Source organism: Spermophilus citellus, assembly GCF_964194105.1.
Source record: "Spermophilus citellus genome assembly, chromosome: 4".
Taxonomy (NCBI): domain Eukaryota; kingdom Metazoa; phylum Chordata; class Mammalia; order Rodentia; family Sciuridae; genus Spermophilus; species Spermophilus citellus.
The window spans coordinates 139,792,603-139,805,653 of NC_138185.1; positions in this window are offsets into that span (position 1 = coordinate 139,792,603).

The following is a 13,051-nucleotide window of genomic DNA, read 5'->3' on the forward strand; positions in this document are numbered from 1 at the left end:
AGTTGCTCTCATTATATCAAAGAAGACATTTGGTATTTGTTTTTTTAGGGATTGGCTAGCTTCACTAAGCATAATCTGCTCTAGTGCCATCCATTTCCCTACAAATTCTATGATTTTGTCATTTTTATTGCTGCATAGTACTCCATTGTGTATAGATGCCACATTTTTTTTTATCCATTCATCTATTGAAGGGCATCTGGGTTGGTTCCACAGTCTAGCTATTGTGAATTGTGCTGCTATGAACATCGATGTGGCAGTATCCCTGTAGCATGCTCTTTTAAGGTCTTCAGGGAATAGTCCGAGAAGGGCAATAGCAAGGTCAAATGGTGGTTCCATTCCCAGCTTTCCCAGGAATCTCCAAACTGCTTTCCAAATTGGCCTCACCAATTTGCAGTCCCACCAGCAATGTACAAGTGTACCCTTTTCTCCACATCCTCGCCAGCACTTGTTGTTGTTTGACTTCATAGTGGCTGCCAATCTTATTGGAGTGAGATGGTATCTTAGGGTGGTTTTGATTTGCATTTCTCTGACTGCTAGAGATGGTGAGCATTTTTTCATGTACTTGTTGATTGATTGTATATCCTCCTCTGAGAAGTGTCTGTTCAGGTCCTTGGCCCATTTGTTGATTGGGTTATTTGTTATCTTATTGTCTAATTTTTTGAGTTCTTTGTATACTCTGGATATTAGGGCTCTATCTGAAGTGTGAGGAGTAAAAATTTGTTCCCAGGATGTAGGCTCCCTATTTACCTCTCTTATTGTTTCTCTTGCTGAGAAAAAACTTTTTAGTTTAAGTAAGTCCCATTTGTTGATTCTTGTTATTAACTCTTGTGCTATGGGTGTCCTATTAAGGAATTTGGAGCCCGACCCCACAATATGTAGATCGGAGCCAAAATGTTGCTAAATTTAAAGTCAATTTAACAGTTCGCTGCAGTCTTCCTTGAACAGACCAAAAGCGAGCATCCTTGGGTTGATACTGGAAAGAAAATGCTCTGAAATATTGTCATGAGCTCTGGGATTGGGCAAAAGAAGGTGAGAGGTCACAAACAAAAACCCTGAACTACCAACCCAGGTTGCTTGTAAACCCCTCCATTCATAACTTTATCCAAATCCCCATCCATTTTATGTAAGTATTTAAACAGTGTCTTAATAAAGCTTACATTCAGTGTAGAATGTAAAGGTGAATGACGGTCTCATCCCTTGAGAGGCAGTCTTATAAAGGAGATAGGCATACACATGAGCAGGTAACAATTCTCCATCAAATTCAACCTGGTGTGGTAATGGCAGTTCTCTCCCTTTCACTTCTGCAGAGATGTTTATTTCCTGTCTACTTAAGTTTTCTCCTTATTATTTGAAAGGTACTTTACGTACCTGTCTAGCCTTTTACCTTCAGGAAGACCTTCTGGATTTATGAGGTGGGACTCAGTAAGCATTTCACAGAATACTTTACAACTTTACCATTGCTGCTTTCTTTTTCGACACTCTTCTGCCGCATCAATCCTTATATTACTTCCCTTTATTATCTTTTAACCAAGCTCTTCCTACATCAAATAATCATTTACTTTGTGTTAAATTTCATGAGGATATCATCATCGTGACTAGTTCTCAATCTTCTTATAGCATGTGGGGTTTTTAATGACCTGTGTAGGCTATCAAGCTGCTGGGGCCTTATTTCCATTGACCTTGCCATATCCCTGTGACAGGTATCTACAGGAGAGTCACTTCTCCTATTCAACATGACATCACTGAAGTTTCCTGCAGAAAAATATGGACAGGAATGGAAGTATTTCAGATCTGTGTTTGGAATTAATTTTTATTTCTGTTGGTCCACCAGTCTGAAAAAAATCAAACTCTAAGGATTATTTTTCTACTGATGCTTGACATAAATTTTATACATTATAATTTTGTATAGGTGAAGAGGCTAGACTCCAAGTCTAAGAGATAATCCTGAGTGTACTGCTCTTCAGTACCTGAATAATCAGTGCCATGGAATGAAAGAAGGTATGAGTCCTTCCTCTAAACTTGTCATAGCTGATTGATCCATGTCATGTACAATTTTCTGCCCTTGGCATTGTGTGCCCTCCTCCCTCTCCACACCAATGGCTGGTGCAGTGGACTGATATTTGGAGTAAGGGGTCTCTTGGGCATTGAGTATTTGAAACTCTTTCTGCTAGTGTCCTTCTCTCCTTAGAGATGAAGGCAAATCATCAGGGAAAAGGGATGAAAGACTAAAGAATTAGAGTTAGGATGGGGATTTGGAGAAGTTTACAGATTAAGGAAATCTGAGAAATAATCTCTTAGAATAGGATTGAAGAGTGCACTAAATATTATTTTCACAGAAAAAAAAACCTAAAGGAAAGAATTTGAGTTACTTGGAGTTGTCAGCAAAGAATTCAGTATGGTGATCTGCACCAGGAAGGAACAAATCCCTGGCCTGGCCATCTGCGTCCCAAGGAACCTGAAACAGGAGACTGCGCTCCCCACACATTGAAATTGCATCAACTGAAATGTTATTTTCTTTCCATGGAAAAATTATAGCAAAGAGATTAGGGGATGATTTAGTGCATTTCAAAGGAAAATAAACATTAATTGTAATAAATAACCATAAAATAGGTCTAATAATACACTACTCTAAAAATACTCCCATGAATTGGAAAAATGGTGAAACTTCTTTTTCACGATGCCTGACTTTTCACAGAACATTAAGTTAAAAATTAGAAATTTTCACTGCTATTTCAGGGTCTAGGTTGACTCATTGCATGGCCCTAGGCTATCCACCCAACCTTTCTGTGACTCCATGTCTTCTCTGAAAAATAGGGTACAGCTACCCTTTTTCAGAGTGCATATTCTGAATAAAGGAAAATAATAAGATATGCACCCCTTAGAAAATTCAATGACAATACATACAAGTTTAATTTCATATACAACCCTTCAATCCAACAATTCTGAATAGTCCTTCCCCTATGTAAATATGCAAATCCCCCAAACACACACACACACACACACACACACACAAACACACACAAACACACACACACACACACACACACACACACACACCCTACAGAGAGATAAAGCAAGAAGTTGCAACAGATCCAAGTAAAGTTGAAGAGAGAAAAATGTTAGAACTGGAGAGATTAACTCTTCAATAAAATAGACCACGTTGTTGATAATAGCATACTTCGTTAGGTCAAGATAAATACATAGGAGTTAGGTCAAGATAAATACATAGGAGTTTCAAAAGACAGTACAGGTACCACCAATGTCTTAATGTCTTTCTTTTCCAGTCTGTGGACTCATCACACAGTCCATGAACCATGTGGCAATACTTTAACCTCCTTGACAACATTTCCCCCGCCCATCTCGTTGGTTCCTTTGCTGTCCTCATGGTCTAATATAATGCTTCATTATCTCTCTGCGCTTGTTCACATGCTGTCAATCATCACTTCTGGCCACACACTTCTGGTCAGAAGCCTTAGAGGGCTTTCAAAAAACGGCCATCTCATAGTCTCCATCCCCAGAAGCTCTGGTTTAATTGGTCCTAGATGGGACAGATGCAGCCTGACTATAAAATGTGTTGACAATCAAATTCTGTGGTCAAACTCAAGAGGGGCTATCATTTATGCAACTGGAAAGAGTTAAAATAAAATGTATTGATTTCCAAAATATCTATGTTGCTTAAGGAATCACTCTGAAGCAAGATAGGCACAGCTGTGTCCCTGATGACCTGATGAGTAACTTTACCACGTTATAAAATTTTCCTAGTGGAAAGTGAATTTTGCATTTAATTCTGTGTTTTAGGGCGGATTGACCATGTAATTTATCCCTCAAAGTAGGACACTTTACAGAGTTAATTTTTTTACAGTCAGGAAACATTTGTAGGCTTTTGGGATATAATTTGTTGCCCCTTGAAAAATTACTTTTCTTATTTGTAAAACAGGCATAATCAATAGTTAGCTTGTGAGTTGGATGGAAGTTTAAATTAGAGCATTTGCGTGAAAGATATTTTCAAACTTTAATGTTTTATATAAACTTCAAATATTACTATTTTTTCTAGTACTTTTGGAGGCATTTTTTTAGTTATGGAAAAAGAATACACAGGAAATTCTCAAGAATATTGAATAATTCCATAGTAACAGAAAAATCAAGCACATCTCCCTTTCTTGATAAGATATCTCACATATACTTAAACAAGTCTAAAGAAGTTTTTAAATATCTAGCAATAAAAATTTTATTTTGTTTTGTGAAAAATAAAATCAATATTACTAATTGAGACAAACACGTGCCATCAGAGAGACTGAAATACTGTAAAAGGCTAAAAGAGAAAAGTTGACCATTATTATTCAACACCCATTACATGCTACTATGAATTTGGAACTCAGGTGAGCTAAAAGAAGAAATTCCTACCTCCCTATCAAAGATATACTGATATCCTGTCATGTGAGGGAGTATGCATTTAATCTGTCAGGTATCTTTTGCTAAGTAAGCACCTTGGAAGATATTTCTTACGGCATCAAGGAAAATTTGCAATTCTAGGATTAGAGTTACAATAATCTTTAATATGTGTAACCAATTCCCACTACATTATGCCATACATATTAAAAGACAACATAGCTAATAAAGATATGGCCTACAGAGACATCCATCCCTTCTACCTTTATTTCTTTGATAGTTAACCTTTTCACTCTCAGTTTCCTTATGGGTAAATAGAGATAATGATACTCTCACCCCAAGGCTCTTGGAGGATTGAAGTGTAAATATTACTCTCTAGTACATAGGAAGTACAAAACAAATGGGAGCTCTTGCTGTTAGTCTCATCACTTAGTTCCTGATTCTCTAAACGCCCCTTGAAGTGAGTAGAGCAACTTGTGAGATGAATTGCTCTAACAAGAAGCAGAACAGAAGCAGCAGAAGAATAGAAATAAAAGGATAACCACTTACATTGTACAAATGTGGATGAACTGGAGCAAGAGTATATATATTACATCTAAGGAATGTGGCTTACATAAGACTGTCTGAAGGGTCTCCTGTAGCCCGGAGTCCCACATTGATGGCATGGCATAGCAGCTATCACAGACAACCATAGGCCCCATCTCACCACCTCCACTGCCCTCTTTTCTGTGGCCCTATCATTTGAGGTTATTTTCTTAACCTCTGTGGCCATTCATATTTCACAGCCATGTGGTACAATCCTTAGCATTTAACTAGAAAGTAGAACACCTCCAAGCACATTTAGGTAATTTATTTGCAGTGTTAAAACATTTTTTACAGACTGTAACCAGATTAGTTGAGCTTTTTCCAATACATGAGAAGTAATTGAGAGAAGAGGCTGAGTGTTATTGCAGGCACCACAGAGTCATTGGCCTGGCATGCAAAAATGCAAGGGTGGACACAGATCGAAGAGAAAGAGTGTCAGGAAAAGACATCAGAGGCTTTCACAGCTAAGGTCAGAAGGGAGAAGAAAAAGTGCCCTTTCTCTACCTTATCATACGGACATAGACATGAGGCATGAAAAGGAGGGCCACATGTTAAGTTTTATGCAAAGCAGACTTCTTTCTCTATGGGATTTGATGTACTCCTTGCAAAGAGGAGCCATCCTTGGCCCTGCTTCATGGGAGGAGCTGGATGAGTAGACATTGTTGCTAAAACCCCACCAGCCTGTTACATTGGTTTCTGTATCTTACTGGTGAAAAGAGTAGTGGGTGCAGCAACCATGACAAGTTTGTCGCTGAGAGCTTGGGAGGAACAAATCACTATGTCTTTGTAAAGAATCCATCATTCTTAACTAAATCTGATATCCCAAATCTCAAAATAAACATGAAACTAAGTCTCCTGTATGGCACAGTGCTCTGTAATTTTTAGCTCACTGTCCATAAATTTCAGCTTTTGAATTCACAGACACCAGTTAGATCAGTAAATAGGTTCAGTTGCCCTGAAACCTGGCTATCAAGTTTGGTATCCAGTCTAAACCTACAGCTGAGGGCAATGTCGGGAGAAAGTTGGGTTTTGTGTTTTCTCACACTGTCAATCCATACCTAATTCAGGGACAAGTTTGATGTGATTAAATTGGCTGGCCTCTTGCTCTAGCTAGCCACATGATCTCAGGGATTTTCTTATATGCTAAAATTCTGGCTTCAAATCCAAATCATGTGGGGTACAAATCTGCACCAAATTGATAAGAAGGAAAAGTCTACCACCTCCATCACTTGGCTCTCTCCTCCTGGCCCCATTCCATTTCTCCTTTGCTCATTATTTTATAACTTTGTTTGAAAGCTGCATGCTTTGTGAAATTTGAATCCCACTCTTTTTGCTGGAACAGTCCTTTAACAAAGAATAGTCATTAAAGCAAGTCAACCAATCAACTTGGCAAGCTCCAGCAAAAGAGAATTGCTAAGAAGATACTGAGATCCATGGGAAGAGAAAGACCCCTCCACATTCACAATCAAAATGTGAAATTAATGGAGTCTAGGATTGATGTAACACACACATGCACGTAGGACCTGAATAACAGCTTAATGGCAATTCCATATCTACTTTTAATCTACCCAAATTACTAGGTTCCCACTGTCATATGCCAGGGTACCAATGAGCTTCCTGGTGCCACCCAGCAATTCAGAGTGGTCATGATGGCAAGAGAGAGCCCAGCCTCTGCGGCAGGGCAGTTTGCCTCATTGACTCTCTTTGCTATGGCTTTTAAACTTTGCAATAATGAGCCCCTTGGTGGTACAAAGCAGGCCAAGGAGTGGAGAAAGGATTCCAGACTAAATGCAAAAAGGAGAAGAAAAATAAAACACCCATTTTCAAATCATAAGGCAGGAAAAAACATGGGCAGGAACCAGTCATTAAAGATGCTGTTTTCATAGGAACCGTAACAATTAAAAATTCACTTTATAAATAAAAGACAATGATATTCATTGGTTGGAAAATAAAAAAATAAAAATGATAGTATGCATTTCGGTTTTAATTTTTAATTTCAAATCCATTCATGCCTTCATAACATTTTCTGATTTGGCCCCTTTCTATTTTGATTATTAAAAGATTATCCTGAATATTTAGAGTATGAATTGGCTGAATTGTACAAATAGGATAAAAAAAGATCTACTTCACTGACCACTTCATCTTTAACCCTTCCTTTCACTTTCTCTTAAAGAGCTACCCAAATCTTCCCACTATCAAATATAACCCCCTTTGTAATTTTGTGAGTAGTCAACCACACTTTCAATCTCACATCATTTTCTTCCTTAATGTCCTTCTCACTCAATCTCTTAGTTTTCTTCTCCCATTCTTTCTTTATATAATTGCTTTTGTACAGGAATATTGCAGTAGGGAAAAAAAGAAGAAGAAAAATCCCAGCCTTTATTTGCATGGAAGAAGAGAGACAATGAAGCAAACAAATGCAACAAATGATATATTGTGTGTTTCAAAGTGATAAGTCAAGAAAAACAAAGCAAGGAAGTTTCCTGTGTGCTTACCCACATACAAGTCCAGGACTGCCTTCCTGAAATAGCCAGTCCCATTTCACCAGGGAGATGAAGGCTTCTCTAATCAGGTGTTAACTGACCCTCATACAACTTCCAACCAGCTGTCAGACACCTGATTGGACATGCCTTGTATTCACTGTGGCAGGTACTGTGAAAGAAGCAAAGAAGTAACAAAAAATAAAAGGTCACTTATTTTGATTTTGCAACTTCGAGTAGATCTCACCTTCTTAAGGGTAGAAATTAACTTGACAGAAATCATGGTATTTAAAACAAACCAACCAACCACTGTCTGCCACAGGCCAGAAGGGATAGGAAAGTGTTCATCTGGTAATTGTTTAAGGTTTAAAGTTTCTTTTTGCCATGACTGATGTGAGTGACAGAGAATCCCCTGGAGAAAAGGGGAAAATCAATGCTTCTGTAGCCTCAGTTCCTTAGCAGAGTTTTGGGTTGTTTCTTGGTTTTTAGATTTTGTTTGTTTTCGCCTCTGCTCTCTTTTAAAGTTAAGTTTCAATATATTTTATACATAAAAACATAAACATTGTACAAACTTATGGGATATCATGTGACATTTTAATAAATGTATGAATTATATAATGTTTAAATGAGATTAAATGTATCTTCTCAAACATGTATCATTTATTTATAGTAAAAACATTCAAAATCCTTTCTTTTGGGTTTTTGAAATATACAGTGCATTATTGTCATTTCAAATCACCCTACTATGCAACAGAACACCAGAGCTTTCAGCTTCTAACTGTAATTTAATGCCCAAAGACCAACATTTCCCCTCTCCACACTCACTCTCAGCCTCTGGTAAGCCCCATTTTACTCTCAACTTCTATAAGATCAACTTTTATTAGTTTTAAAAACTGAGTGAGAACATACAGCACTTGTCTTTCTGTGTATAATGTATTTCACTTAACAGAACAATCTCTAGATCTGTCCATGGTTTCATATTTTATGGCTGAATAGCATTCCACTGTTATGTACTACATTTTCTTAATCTATTGATCAGTTGACAAACACTTAGGTTGAATTCCTCAAGCTGTGCAAAGAAGAAAATTAGAGAAAATTAACTATGCAGAAAATTAACTATGGAGAACCATAAGCTGAACAAAGCCCAGAGCTTAAACAAATTAGAGTATATTCAAATTCCTTTCATCCAGAAAAGTCTCATTGAAATCTCATAGGATTGTAAAGAACCTAGAGGGTAAGACCTTTAACCAGCCTCAATAAAACTGAGAAACAAATATTTTGAATGCATAAACCCGATTTGTGAGTAATTTATTCTCCTACAACAAATGTCAACACTCTGTAGAGAAAGAAAACATAATAAGTATTCAAGATTATAATAGTCATACTATGGTATTTGATAAAAATTCACATAATAAGCCAAAGACACTGCTAATTCCTACTTCAAAGTGAGAGCAAATATAAGCAGAACCAGAAATGATAGAGATAAACTAAAAGAGAATGATTTTAAATCAACTGTGATAAATGTGATTGATATTTCCCAAAGGACAATATCATCATAATAAGAGAGAAAGCCATAACTAAAAAGAAAAAAAAGAACTTTTTGAAATGAAAATACATTCTCTGAAATAAAATTTGCTTAACAGAATTATTAGAAAGTTGATAATGTAGATAAAAAGATGAGTGGACATGAATACACAGTAATAAAAATTATTTAAACTGAAGCACAAGAAGGAAAATAAAAGGAAGAGACTCAGTGACTTTCAGGATAATATCAGATATCTCATATATGTGGGAGTGTTTTCCCAAAAGGAATTAAAGAAAGGTATGCAATTTTATTTTAGTAAATAATGTCAAAAACTTAAAATTAAACTTTAATTTCTGATTGTTTACTGATAGTATGTATAAACACAATTTATTTATTTTTTGTTTTTCACCTTCATCTATTAACTTCCTAAACTTGCTTATTAAATTCAGAGGCTATTTTTATAGATTCCAAAATATTTCTATAGAAATGATCATGATATCTACAAATAAATCTTATTTATTACTTTCTTTTTGTCTTATTTTTTTCTTGCCTTATTGCCTTGTCTAGAGTTCCAATGCAATGATTAATTAAAGTGGTGAGAAACCAATTTGCCTTTTTCCTGATCACATAAGAAAGTATCCAAACTCAAATCATTACATTTGATACTAGTCCTAGAGTTTTCACAGATGACTTCTATCTATTGAGAAAGTTCCCTTCTCTTCCTAATTTGATAAGAATTTTAATAAAAAATACATTAAATTTTGTACAATTATTTGAAAATCGATATTGAGATGATATTATGTTACTTTCCTCAGTCTATTAATACTACTTGTAAATAGGGATGATTGCAAAAGAGAATTTTCAGGACTGATAGAAATTTTCTGTATCTTGATTATGTTGCTGGTCAGTATTTGTTTAAAACTCATTTAACTGTAAATTTAAAACATGTGCATTCTTATTTTCTTGTATTACATAGTAAGCACTTCTACCAAGTTAATTTTCAAAATACATCTGTATTGAATTCTTACCCTTTATTTAAAAAAAAATAAACTTCCTGTATTCTGATGTTGAAAATCCATGCATGATTATTAGAAGAACTTTAAGTGCCATTTTGTAAGATCTTACATGAGCATGAGAATCATGGACAGAAAGAATCTGGGTCCCTGAGTGTCTGAGGAGAAAAACTCTCATGCCTAGTTCTATACCACCTATTTCAGGATATTTTACATAAGAGAGAAATTTCAAAAACTTTAAATTACTGTTTCTTTTTGGCAAACCTAATTCTAAATAATATGATAAGTGATTATAATGGGCTACCATATGCATCGATTCACAGGACGTACTAAGAGACATTCAATAAAGTAAACAGTGAATTGTATTTAGTTGGGTTTCAGTACAGACTTTGTTGGATGAGAGAAAAAACAGTACTTGAAGTGGACATTAGGAGTGAATATGACTTCAGCAGACAAATTTGTAGAAGAGTGTCCCAGGCAAAAGGCCATCATCAAAGACACACATAGAGGATGAGAAGTGGAAGCATGCAGGGGACACGGGGGACATGCAGGAAATAAAAGGACACAGAATTGAAGAGTTATGCTGAAGTGCTCTGGAGGCCTTGAATGCCAGCACAGATATTTGGGATTCACTAAACTGTAAGTCAAAGAAGTCCTCTGAGCAGTGAAGTATGGATAAAATTAATCAGCCCAGACAGAAAAAGCAAGATAAGCTCAGGGAAAGCAGAACGAGTACATAAGAAGGGAAACATTCATTTTAGCTGAAACACTGGATGCGTTAAGAGCTGCTGGGTTAAGAATAAGCTAAAGTAATAATGTGGAATTCTTGGCTTGGTGTGCACTTCACTCTTTTAGAAATATATTTCTGACTTCAAATAAACTTGCAGAATCCATCTTTCAGTGAGTGAAAAAGAAAAGCCACCTGCCTTTTGGTTCAAGGAATGAGAATTTTGTGTCATCCGGTTGCCGGCATGTTCCTTGCCATCAGGAACGTCTGTGCTAAGCTGCAGTAGCTGATGTGCATTCCGTGGATGGCCTTCCGAGTGTGGTTTGGGCACAATTTCTGGCTGTGTAGCTTCCCCTCCTCCTGGCTCTCCAAGGAAACTGCTAGACTACTGAAGTTCCTTCCCTAAATTTCTTTTATGTTTAAACTATCTAGAATAAATCCTAATTTTGCTGAGAACCTTGTCATGAATAACACCTAAGTGCTTCTAGATTTGCTCTGTTTCATGGGATCTTAGAATATTCTAGATTAGAAAAAAAATATGCTTCTTATTAGAATCCCTTCCACCACTTTGACATCTGCATGCTAAATATTGTACCTAAATACTTATATATTATGAGCAGTGATGACAGGACTTATTTTCTTAAACACAGAAACATGAGGAAAACCATAACATTCACAGGGTCATGACTTCATTCTTAGAGATGGGCCAGCCTGGTGGTTCTTGGATCATGAAAACATTTCCAAATACCTTTCAGTGGTCTTTTACTTTGTCAAAACCTCAATCACATCTGGTGATTTTGAGAGATTTAATGCATATGTTTCTAATTTATATTGAGTCGACTTATTCAAATGAGTCTCCAGGATGATAAAATTATGCCCAAGAAGGCAAAGACTCTGTTAATGAATGTTTTTGCTGGTTATATGCTCTTGACTAGAGTATCTCCAATATCAAAGAGTTGGAAATAAGTTCTGAACTTGGCTCGATTATTTTCCTTTACCTTAATTTAAATTTCCTCTGAAACTAAGCTGTGGCAATATACTGTGGGCTTCTTATTTCCTTTGTGTACAGCAGAAATACAATCTGAATTCAAGATGCTCTGGCAGCACTGATAATGAATTGAATGCATCTTTCCTGGCTTAAGTTTTACATGACAAGGAAATGTCAGTGATTTAGATCCACACTAGTACTGACAGAGCACAATCTCTTCATCCCATCAGCCCCTTTTTATTAGATTTAAGCAGAGGGGCACAATTTCTGGTGAAGCCATAGCTTCACTAATAACTTTGAGTTTTGAGATCTTTGCAGTTCTTTATTTATTTTTTTATTTGTTTTTGGTACTGGGAATTAAACCCAGGAGTTCTCAACCACTGAGCCACATTCCCAGCCCTTTAAAAATATATATTTTTTAAAATTTAGAGATGGTATCTCACTAAGTTTCTTAGGGCCTCTCTAACTTTGCTGAGGCTGGCCTTGAACTTGCAATCCTCCTGAGTTGGGATTACAGGTGTGTGCTTGGCTTGCAATTCTTAACTAAACCCTATAATTCCTCCTACCAATGATCACCAACCAACCTGACCCAATTAAACTCCATTGAATTATACCTATTAATTCAACAGACCAATTCAAAATTTGCTGGCAGTATTTTATTTCCTTTGCATAAAATTTATAATGTCCACTTTAGTCCATACCTATCTTAAGAGATTTTTTTTTGTCCTCACCCCAGTAGTCTGTATTCTTCGTGGAGATATTAGATTGGATATTTGGAAATAATATCATAATTTGGAGGAACAGGTTAACTTCCTGAAAATTTCTTTCTATAGAAACTCAATTTTCAATAAAAATGTACTGAACCTTGTGTGCCTATAGGACTGTGCTAGACCCTCTGGTAGATATTATATACCACTCTCTGCTTCTTCATCATACCCCAGCCATAGTGCTCTTCTTTCAGTTTCTCATCCCTGCAAGGTTGTTCTTACCTAAGACCTGTATATATGCTATACACTCTTCCGAAACCTACCCTCCTCTTTTTCTATCACTACAAATAGATACATGCCATTCCCAACTGACACCATATCCTTGAGTTCTCAGAGTCAATGTACCTTCTTTAGAGAGGACTTTTCTCATTACCTAATTTAAGTGTTCCCTCCTAGCACCTCTGCCTTCACTACACATCTTAGTTTGTCATTTAGCATTACTCTGATTGCTTTGTTAGTTTGTTTACTTTCTCCCACACAAGACTATAAACTATACAAGAGAAAGTACCAAGTCTGTTTTGTTGACTACTGTGCACACAGAATTTTTAGCCTGGGGTCTGGCATATATAGAGTTGGT